The sequence below is a fragment of the Magnolia sinica genome, chromosome 11 (assembly GCF_029962835.1).
Source record: "Magnolia sinica isolate HGM2019 chromosome 11, MsV1, whole genome shotgun sequence".
Taxonomy (NCBI): Eukaryota; Viridiplantae; Streptophyta; class Magnoliopsida; order Magnoliales; family Magnoliaceae; genus Magnolia; species Magnolia sinica.
In genome coordinates, this window is record NC_080583.1 from 63,880,365 (window position 1) to 63,891,648 (window position 11,284).

The 11,284-nt window shown below is 39.0% G+C and overlaps 1 non-coding gene across 1 annotated transcript; it reads left to right on the forward strand.

Moving 5' to 3' along the window:
* Nucleotides 1-1,880: 1,880 nt before the first annotated feature.
* LOC131219759 (small nucleolar RNA R71) lies at nt 1,881-1,987 on the forward strand. The gene has a single exon (XR_009158404.1). It is a non-coding gene; the product is annotated as a small nucleolar RNA R71 (small nucleolar RNA).
* Nucleotides 1,988-11,284: the final 9,297 nt, after the last annotated feature.

The window sequence follows — 11,284 nt, forward strand, 5'->3', positions numbered from 1 at the left end:
GGGAAGAAATCACCACCATGTATGTCTCTTCTTGACTTAAATAGACATATTTCAAATTAGAGGACAAAGGTTTTAGGTCAAGCTTCAGTGCCTTGAGATTAGACGGTAGAGGCACTACATTAGTTTGGGGTAATTCTTCAAATTGTGGCCTCCACCGGTTAACTTCAAGTACCGGCACAGTATCAAGAAGGGCACCCATCTCCCTAATCATATCATCATATAAATCATGAGAGTGGGCCAAGCACGTCTTTAGAGGGTCAGAGGATAAGGTCATCAGAGTTCTATCTTCCACGAAAAAATCAATCAAGTTAACATCATGAGCATCGTCATCATCCTCTGCCTGTTTGCTCATATTGAAAAAGATATTGAGCTCCAATGTCATATTCCCAAAAGATAAATTCATGACTTCATTCATACAATTAATGATTGCATTTGATGTAGCAAGGAATGGGCGACCAAGGATAACGGGAATTTGAGTGCTCATGTCCATGATGGGTTGAGTATCTAGGATGATAAAATCTACTGGGTAGTAGAATTTATCAACTTAGACCAACACATCCTCAATTATCCCTCTCGATACACGAACTGAGCGATCGGTAAGTTGTAATGTAGTCTGGGTGGGTTTTAATTTACCTAGACCTAGTTGTTCATAGACCAAGTAAGGGATCAAATTTACAATTGCTCCTAAGTCAAGAAGTGCGTGCTCAATCCGGTAATTCCCAATTACACAAGCAATGGTTGGGCTACCGGGATCTTTGTATTTCTGTGGCACATCTTGCTCTAGGATGACACTTACTTTCTTTGTCAAAAATATTTTCTTTTGGATATTTGCCGTCTTTTGGTCATACATAAGTCTTTCAGAAATTTGGCATATGAAGGTATTTGTTTTATGTCATCTAGTAGAGGAATGTTGACCTTCACTTGTTTCAGCACTTCTAGGATGTCCTGAGAGTTAGAAAGAAGTTTTGGTGCAATCAATTGTTGGGGGAATAGAGCAAGTGCTTTTCTTTGAAGTTCCGGTTCGACCTCATGTGGAGCATCGCTTGGTCTATCATTCATCCGAGTCCTTATACTTTTCACCCCTTACCTGAGTGGATTTGTCAATTATCTTCCCACTCCTAAAAGTGGTGATAGACTTAGCTTGCTCCATTGAATTTGAAGAGCTTGGTACACTAACTCCATGTCGTGGTTTAAGATTGGGGATAGATTAGGCTAGAAGCATCCCTTTCTCCATAACCGTAATGCGTAAGATAGCTTTTGTGAATTCTTATAAGGCTTGAAGAGTACTTTGCTGGATGAGCTCTTGAGGATTTTGAACCAATTCCTCTTGAGGTTTCCCTTGATTTAAGAATTGATTAGGGATTCTATGAGGTGTAACAGATTGTCCATTCCTCCAACTGAAATTCGGATGATTTCTCCCGCTGGAGTTGTATGTGTTCGAAGTGAGTCCCTTGAAAGGCCTTTGGTAGTTGTTTACGGCATTTAATTGCTCATTCAATATTTCTTGAAACACAAGTATTGTCGAGCAATTTTTAGTTGTATGAATGTTACAAGCACAAATACCGTAGACAACTTCCTTATCCATCCTAAGTTCAATAGCCTCGAGTTTCCTTGTGAGACTGACCACTTTAGTGTTGACATCATCTTCCACTTTCAAAAGATATATTCCGCCCCTCTCCTTTGATTGAGTAGGCTTTGATGTGATGCCCATTCTTGGGGATATGTCCCATGATTGTGTGGTTTCAGCAAGTTTATCAAAGTAATCCCACACTTCATCAATATCTTTGTTCAGGAATTCCCCAATGCACACTGTATCGACAAATTGGCGCATGGAAGATGTCAATCCTTCATAGAAGAAATTTGTTATATGCCACATTTCAAAGCCATGTTGTGGGCATGAACTGATAAGATCCTTGAATCGATCCCAATATTGGAAGAATGTCTTATCTTCCTTTTGGGTGAAGTTCATGATTGACTTTCTGATGGTGTTCGTCTTATGGTATGGGAAGAATTTCTTCATGAACTCCCTTGTCATGTCATTCCATCTGCCAATAGATCGTGGATGTAATGAATGCAACCACGTCTTAGCCTTTTCTTTTAAGGAGAAGGGAAAGAGTTTCAGCTTGATCGTGTCTTCAGACACATTAAGAAAGTATAAGGTGACTATTATTTCATCAAACTCTTCCATGTGTAGATATGGACTTTCAGATTCAAGTCCATGGAACTTTGGATGGAGTTGGATCTCTCCTGTCTTGATGTCTATGTTTCCTGTATTTTTTGAAAAAACCATACAGGAAGGGGTGCTTACCCCCGCCGGTTGTAAATAGTCTCTTAAAGTACGAGGCAGGGGTGCTCGATGCACCTTGTTCTCATCCTGGATTTCCTCCACCTAGGTTGGGGTGGATTTAGTCTATGTTGTGGTTGCCATTATCCTCAAGATAAATGTGGTGAGTACAAATCAAAGGGTCAATTCCCTCGAGATCTGCAATCAACCATCCAAGGGCTCCCTTATGCTCAATGAGAGTAGATATGAGCATACTCTCTTGTTCTTGCTCAAAGTGGGAAGAAATCACCACCGGGTATGTCTCATCTTGACTTAAATAGACATATTTCAAATCAGATGGAAAAGGTTTTAGGTCAAGCTTCGGTGCCTTGAGGTTAGACATTAGAGGCACTACATCAGTTTGGGGTAATTCTTCAAATTGTGGCCTCCACCGGTTAACTTCAAGTACCGGCGTAGTATCAAGCATGACACTCGTCTCCCTAATCATATCATCACCTAAATCATGGGAGTGGGCCAAGCACATCTCTAGAGGGTCAGAGGATAAGGTCATCAGAGTTCTATCCTCCATGAAAGCATCAATCAAGTTAATATCATGGGCATCATCATCATCCTCTACCTGTTTACTCATATTGAAAAAGATATTGAGCTCCAATGTCATATTCCCAAAAGACAAATTCATGACTTCATTCCTACAATTGATGATTGCATTTAATGTAGCAAGAAATGGGCAACTAAAGATGACAACAATATGAGTGCTCATGTCCACGATGGGTTGAGTATCCAAGATGATAAAAATCTACTGGGTAGTAGAATTTATCAATCTGGACCAACACATCCTCAAATATCCCTCTCGATACACGTACTGAGGAATCGACAAGTTGTAATATAGTCCGGGTGGGTTTTAATTCACCTACACTCGGTTATTCGTAGACCAAATATGAGATCAGATTCACACTTGCTCCTAAGTCAAGATGTGCGTGCTCAATCCGGTAATTCCCAATTTCGCAAGCAATGGTTGGGCTACCGGGATCTTTGTATTTCTATGGCACATCTTACTTTAGGATGGCACTCACTTTCTCTATCAAAAATATTTTCTTTTAGATATTTTGCCGTCTTTTGGTCATACTTGAGTCTTTCAGAAATTTGGCATATGAAGGCATGTGTTTTATGACATCCAGTAGAGGAATGTTGACCTTCACTTGTTTTAGCACCTCTAGGATGTCCTAAGAGTTAGAAAAAGGTTTTGGTGCAATCAACCGTTGGGGGAATGAAGCAACTGGTTTTCTTTGAAGTTATGATTCTACCTCATGTAGAGCATCGCTTGCTCTATCATTCTCATCTACATCCGAGTCCTTAGACTTTTCAGCCCTTACCGGAATAAATTTGTCAATTATCTTCTCACTCCTAAGAGTGGTGATAGACTTAGCTTGATCCATTGAATTTGAAGAGGTTGGTTCACTAACTCCGTATTGCAGTTTAAGATTAGGGATAAGTTGGGCTGGAAGCATCCCTTTCTCCATAACCGTAATGCGTAAGATAGTTATTGTAAATTCTTGTAAGACTTGAAAAGTACTTTGTTGGATGAGCTCTTGAGGATTTTAAACCAATTCCACTTGAGGTTTCCCTTAATTTAAGAATTGATTAGGGATTCCTTGAGGTGTAATAGATTGTCTATTCCTCCAACTAAAATTTGGATGATTTCTCTAGCTGGAGTTGTATGTGTTCGAAGTGAGTCCCTTGAAAGGCCTTTGGTAGTTGTTTACGGCATTTAATTGCTCATTCAATATTTCTTGAAACACAAGTATTGTCGAGCAATTTTTAGTTGTATGAATGTTACAAGCACAAATACCGTAGACAACTTCCTTATCCATCCTAAGTTCAATAGCCTCGAGTTTCCTTGTGAGACTGACCACTTTAGTGTTGACATCATCTTCCACTTTCAAAAGATATATTCCGCCCCTCTCCTTTGATTGAGTAGGCTTTGATGTGATGCCCATTCTTGGGGATATGTCCCATGATTGTGTGGTTTCAGCAAGTTTATCAAAGTAATCCCACACTTCATCAATATCTTTGTTCAGGAATTCCCCAATGCACACTGTATCGACAAATTGGCGCATGGAAGATGTCAATCCTTCATAGAAGAAATTTGTTATGCGCCACGTTTTAAAACCGTGTTGTGGGCATGAATTGACAAGATCCTTGAACTGCTCCCAACATTGGAACAATGTTTCATCTTCCCTTTGGGCAAAGTTCATGGTCGACTTTCTAATGGTGTTCGTTTTATGATATGGGAAGAATTTCTTTATGAGCTCCCTTGTTATGTCATTCCATCTGCCAATAGATCGTGGACATAGTGAATGTAACCACGTCTTCGCCTTTTCTTTCAAGGAGAAAGGGAAGAGTTTCAGCCGGATTGTGTCCTCAGACATGTTAGGAAAGTATAAAGTGGCTATGATCTCATCAAACTCTTTCAAGTGTAAATATAGATTTTCAAATTCAAGCCCAAGGAACTTTGGAAGGAGTTGGATCTCTCCTGTCTTGATGTCTATGTTTCCTGTATTTTTTGAAAAAACCATACAGGAAGGGGTGCTTACCCCCGCCGGTTGTAAATAGTCTCTTAAAGTACGAGGCAGGGGTGCTCGATGCACCTTGTTCTCATCCTGGATTTCCTCCACCTAGGTTGGGGTGGATTTGGAGGTTGATTGGCCAGTTGATTTGCAGCCATAACTTCGATTAAATCTGTGGATCTCGAGTGGTGTCTAATCTTATGATGGATAGATAACCCCTCAACCATTCCTCCTTTACTTAAGAGACGTCGAGTGTTGTCATAGACCCACATGAGCATGAAACACTCTCAGCTCTCAATTTTAGAATCTAACCTAAACCTAAAAAGAAAAAGGGAAATAGAAATCTAGAAATAGAAAGAGAGAGAATTAGAAAGAAGTTAACAAATTAGAAGTTTCAATGTTAGGATCCTACAAAAGAAAAAGGAAAGTGAATTAGTTTCTAAAAAAAGAAAAAGGAAAGTTTCTAAAAATAGAAAGTAAGGTTTTAAAAAAGAAAAAGGAAAGTAAACTAGTTTCTGAAAAAGAAATAAGAAAGTTTCCAAAAATAGATATAGAAAGATGAGTTAGTGTCTAAAAACTAAAAAGGAAAGTTTCTAAAAAAAAAAAAAAACAACCTAGTTTTTAAAAATGAAAAAGAAAAGTTTCTAATAAAAAAAAGTAAAGTTTCTAAAAATAAAAGAGTAAAGTTTCTAAAAACAAATTAGGAAAGTTTCAAAAAAAGTAACCTACTTTTTAAAAACGAAAAAGGAAAGTTTCTAAAAACAAGTTAGGAAAGTTTCTTTAAAAAAAGAACATAGTTTCTAAAAATGAAAAGGAAAGTTTCTAAAAATGACAAAGGAAGGTTTCTAAACCTAGAAATAAAAAGTAAATTAGTTTCTAAAAATAGAAAAGGAAAGTTTCTAAACCTAGAAATAGAAAGCTAAGTTAATTTCTAAAATAATTTAGAAAAAACCCTAACCTTAAAAATAGAAAGTAGAAAAACCATAATCTTAAACTAATTCCAAAACTAGTTAATCTCAGAAAAATGCAACCATTAGTCCCCAGCAACAACGCTAAAAACTTGTTCACAATCCCAAGTGTAGAGTCACGATTTAGTAATAATCTCAGTGAGATCGAGGTCGAATCCACAGGGACTGAAACTTGTACGTGTTCTGAAAGTAACTAGAACTAGAACTAGAAGAAGATGTGAATATAATTCTGAAGTAATTGAGAGAGTAATTGTGATTAAAGTAATTAAAACTTAAGAATTCAAAGGTGGGAACTAGGGTTTCCAAGGATCCACATGTAGAGATTAGGGAGATCTATGCTTGATTCAAGGACACAACTGAAATCAGAGTCTCATCTTATCCAATTGGAAGATATCTCAGTAAAACCAATCTAGACTTCCTTTGACCTAATTCTAAATGGATGAGAGGTATGAGAACTAGAAGGGATTCCATCACAAAATCATGCCCAGGAGATAAGGCAAACAACATGATATACCACTCTCATAACCAAATAAAAGAGAATCATGAAGATTAGAAGGGATTCCGTCACTTAACCATTCCCAAGGGACGATGATGAACAACATGATTTCCTAATTTCACAATCTTAATACATGAAAAGAACATAATCATAGATATCGCAAATCTATTATAATTTGAGTCACAATAAACCATTAAAAACTGAAAGTATTTCTTAAATATTAAACTAGAATTAAAGATAGTTCAACTTAAACATGAATTAAAGCAATCGAAAGCATCTCATCATGCTACAAGCTTCACCTCTTAGCCCTAGCTAAGCAGTTTAGCCAACCATAGACATGATTGAACTAGAATCTCTTAAGAAAAGCATAAAAACAACTAAGGAAAATGAAGAAAAACTCTTGACGACGACTTCTCCATGCTTTTGCTCCACTCCTAAAATCCTAAAAGATGCCTAGGAACATCCTAGGGAGTCCTATTTATAGTTGTGGAACTCCAACTTTTGCACTTAGTTAGAAAACTCTAGAAATCACCTCAAATTTACGTAGTTTTCCAAAATAGGCTTCACTCTGTGCAATTTCACAGAATGACCCAGAGTTTTAGAATATGCTTCTTCAGGACAATTTCAGGAATATGTTTGTTTTCAGGACAATTTCAGGATTTCTTTTCTTCACTTCAAATATTTGATTCTCTTCATTCCTCACATGGGTTTCTTAGATCTTTAGCATGTGAATTCCTCAATCTTGGCCTCCTAAGATCCATCCCTTACCTAGGTGATTCTTGAGCATCAAATCCATGCTTTTAACACCCTTTTCAATTCATGCTCTTAAATTCACCTTGCAACATAAACATGAGTAAAATAGAACATTAAGCATTATCTATTCATAAAGATATAAATGGGGGATAATATGCAATATTTTACCCTCAACATTAACGAGCCTGACCCAGATGCAGTTCTCCCAGTGAATACGGTCCCGAACAGGATGGACCCAATAGTCACATATCTTTAGGAAGGCAATTTACCCGAAAATTGGCTCGAGGCACGCAGGCTCCGATCCAGGTTAGCTTGGTACACCATGGTTGGGGATACCTTATATAAAAAGGAATTCTCTTTACGCTATCTCAGGTGTCTCCGACCTGAAGAGGTCGAGTATGTTCTGAGAGAAATATATGAAGGGATTTGTGGCAATGTCGACAACCCCAAGTGCAGGGTTGCGCTATAGTAATAACTTGGTGAGACCGAGGTTGAATCCACAGGGACTTACCTTGTACGTATTCTAAAAATAATTAGAGCTAGAACTAGAATAAGATCTAAACTAAAATCTAAAATAAGAGAGATTAAGTTTTGAAAGAATTATCAATAAAAAGGAAACTAGAGTGCTAAGGATCCACTTGTAGCTATTAAGATGCCACTTCACTTGATTCATTAAACACAACTGGAATTAGAGTCCCATCCTATCCAATTGGATGATAGACCATTTAAACCATAATCTGAACTTACCAATGAATTAGTTTCACATGAAGCTCCAATGTGATAATTGTAAAAAATTCAACCATCCACCATGCCTAGGAGATAATGGTGAATCACGAATTTTATAAATCACACAATTATAAAACAAGTAAGAAAGTATTAAAAGCCTTTGAAGCATCTACTATAATTGGAGTCATAATAAACCATGGAAAAACTAAAAATATTCGTTAATTCAAACTAAGAATCAATAGAAGTTCAATATAAACGTGAATCAAAGTAAGATAAACATCCAAACAAACTACAAACTTCACCTCTTATCTCTAGCTAAGAGATTAGCCAACAAAGACATGATTGAAACTAAAATTCTTGAAGAAAACATAAAAACTAATTAGAAGAATAAGATTGGGGAAGAAGAAAGGACTCTTTGAAGTTATCTAACACCTTGCTCTTGTCTTCCAACCTTAAGTCGTGTTTAGAACTCCTTGAAGAACTCAAATATATAGGCTTTGTTCGGCCAACTTTAAAAACCACCTCAAATTTACGCACTTTGCGTAACGTCTTTGATGTCGTTGAATAACTTTTGATGGCATCGAAGGTGGAATATCAATTTGAATCGAATTCGGAAGTCTCGCTCTTTCACACTACATAAATCTTTGATGCCACCAAACATACCTTCGATGTCATCGAATAGATATCCGATGTCATCGAAAGGAGTTCGATTAATCGAAAAATTGTCCATTATGTTCTAGCAAGTTGCTTAAAAATCTTTAGAAATTCGAATGCCATCGAACAGGTTTTGATGTCATCGAGGGGATCTTTGATCACTCAAACAAGTCTTCGATGTCATTGAAAAATGCACACAATTAGTCCAACAAGAAACTCCAAAAATCCTTCAAATTCTCGATGTCATCGAAGGGATCTTCGATCACTTGAATAAGTCTTCGATGTCATTGAAAAATGTGCCCATTTAATCTAGCAACCAAACTTAAATTTCACTTAAAATCTCGCTGTAATCGAACTGCCTTCGATGTCATCGAACACTTACTTCGATGTCATTGATAGTGAAGTTCAACTTTTCTGAATTTACGCACTTTGCACTTTCAACTTCCTTCCTCCTCCACTTGGTCTTCTTGAATCTTGGGTCCTTGAAGTCTTCAATCTTGGTCTCCTAAGATCCATCCCTTGCCTTGGTGATTCTTAAGCATAAAATTCATGCTTTTAACATTCTTTTCAATCCAAGCTCTTAGACTCACCTCGCAATACAAACATGCACAAAATATACCAATTAGGCATTATCATGTTTATAAAACCAAGACGTAAACAGGGAAAAATATACAATATTTAACACTCAACATGCAACCATTCTGGCAGTCATGCCCTTACCCATTGGTCATCCGACAAGGGTACTTTTGGCCATCCATATGGAAAGATGCGAAGTAATACATCCAGAGGTGTGACAATTGTTAAAGATTCGTGGTAATACCTTATCAGCCACCTGAGCAACTAACCTTCATGATCAGACCATAGCCGTTCGCCCAATGGGGGATAGACATTGTCAACCCCCTACTAACTGGCAAAGGTCAGACTAAGTTCACAGTCGTCGCAGTCGACTACTTCACCAAATGGGCTGAGGTTGAGCCATTGGTCAAGATCACTAAGTAAAAATCATCGACTTTGTTTGGAAAAACATCATATGTTGGTATATAATCCCATAGAATCCCACATACGATTGTGTCGGACAACGGGAAATAATTCAACAATGATCATTTCCTAGGCATGTGTAGGAACCTTGAGATTCGAAACACTTACTCATCACCGCAGCATCCTCAAGCTAACGACCAAGTGGAGGCAGTCAACAAGATCATCAAAAACTATCTCCAAAACAAGATAAAAAAAACTAAGGGGCCATGGGTCCCCATGTCCTCTGGGCGTATCAGACTATTGCCTAGACAGCCACAGGAAAAACTCCTTTCTCCCCCGAGCTGCTAGGATACCTGCCTTAGCTTTCGTCAGTTTTTCTCCCAAACTAACCTCCACCTCAACTAGCTTAGCCTTCCATTTAATGGACTTCTCCTGGGCCTCCTTCAAAAGTGAACTCGTCGCTTCCATCTCGATTTTTGCCTAGGAATCCTTCTTTTGAGCCTCTTCTGCTTGAACCTCCATCAGGATCTTCAGAGCAACGACCTCAGATCGGACCTACTCAGACTCGACAATCTTCCTCCCAAGACCTGCCTCTACTTACCTACACTCCTTCTCGACGTGCAACATCTGGTGATAAGCAGACAAGACAACAGGGCTAAACTGAAAAATGGATCAATGTCAAAAACCAAAAAAAATCTCTAAGTAGAAAAAGGTGACTACTACAAGGGAAGCATCGTACCTTATAAAAAAACGCTACCACCTAGCCTATAGTGGTTGACGGGGGTGTCTCCATCACCTTAGTGAACTTAGCATTAGGAACATGTCGAGCTATCCATAGAAGGAGGCCATTTTTCGTGATGAATATGGACTTGAGGGCCCCCTAAGCCTCACCCCCTTGGCGAGTAGCCGAACTGCTCATCTGAACTCGGGCTGTGGGGGGATGAGCCTCAAAAATAAGAACTGCTTGAACCTAAGAGGCTTAGGCTTCGACAATACGGGCTGCCTTCCTTAATGGGGCGACCTTGACTACTTCTGAGACCATTGGTGGGTCTGAAGTGGTGATGGTAGGAGTGGTGGCAGGGTCTGCAACCAGGCTCGACTGACCTGCCGTGGACCAGGAGGCGGTTCCCCTCCTCTTCGAAGGTGGTTTATGTTTTTTTCTGAGCCAGTTCAGCCTCAAAAGGAGCATGACATTTGGAGTGAGGCTGGTCAGGCATCCCTACATGGAAAAAGGGAATGATCAGCAAACAGATAGAGATAAAATGATTTACGACTAAGTCAACCCTGATATACCTGATATAGACAGGGCAAGACCAAATTGGTAGAGTAGCTCGGGCGTGATCAACAACCTCCAAGACCTCCACTTAGTATTAAACGATCTCGCCTTAGCAATCCGGTCGTGCTCCAACACCCTCACCTTGGAAGGAAACTTGGGCAAAATTGTCGAAGACCACTACCGTCGGAAATAAGACTATAAAAATATAAGCTAAAAGAAAAGTTAGTTTGGATATACCCAACCTGGATGAGCAAAATGGGTTGGAACCTGAGGTCATATCCCATAAGCAGCTAGAGCCTCCCAGTCTCCAGACACCAAAAACCACTTACTCTTCCAGTTCTTATTTGAGGTTGAGGCGTTTGTAATAAGGGCCTTGCCCATTTTTGCCCAAGCCGAAAAGTAATACCAACCCTCAACGGCCAGGGAGAGCATTCTGTTGTACTTCACTGAACAACCCCAAGCTCCCTTGTGGTCCCATCCATTTCTGAGCAGCTGCTCGGAACATCTCCTGGCAAAAGCCCTCGAAGTACGACTCCACACCGTACGCCAAAATGAAGAGGATGGTCATCCACGCTATCTCAT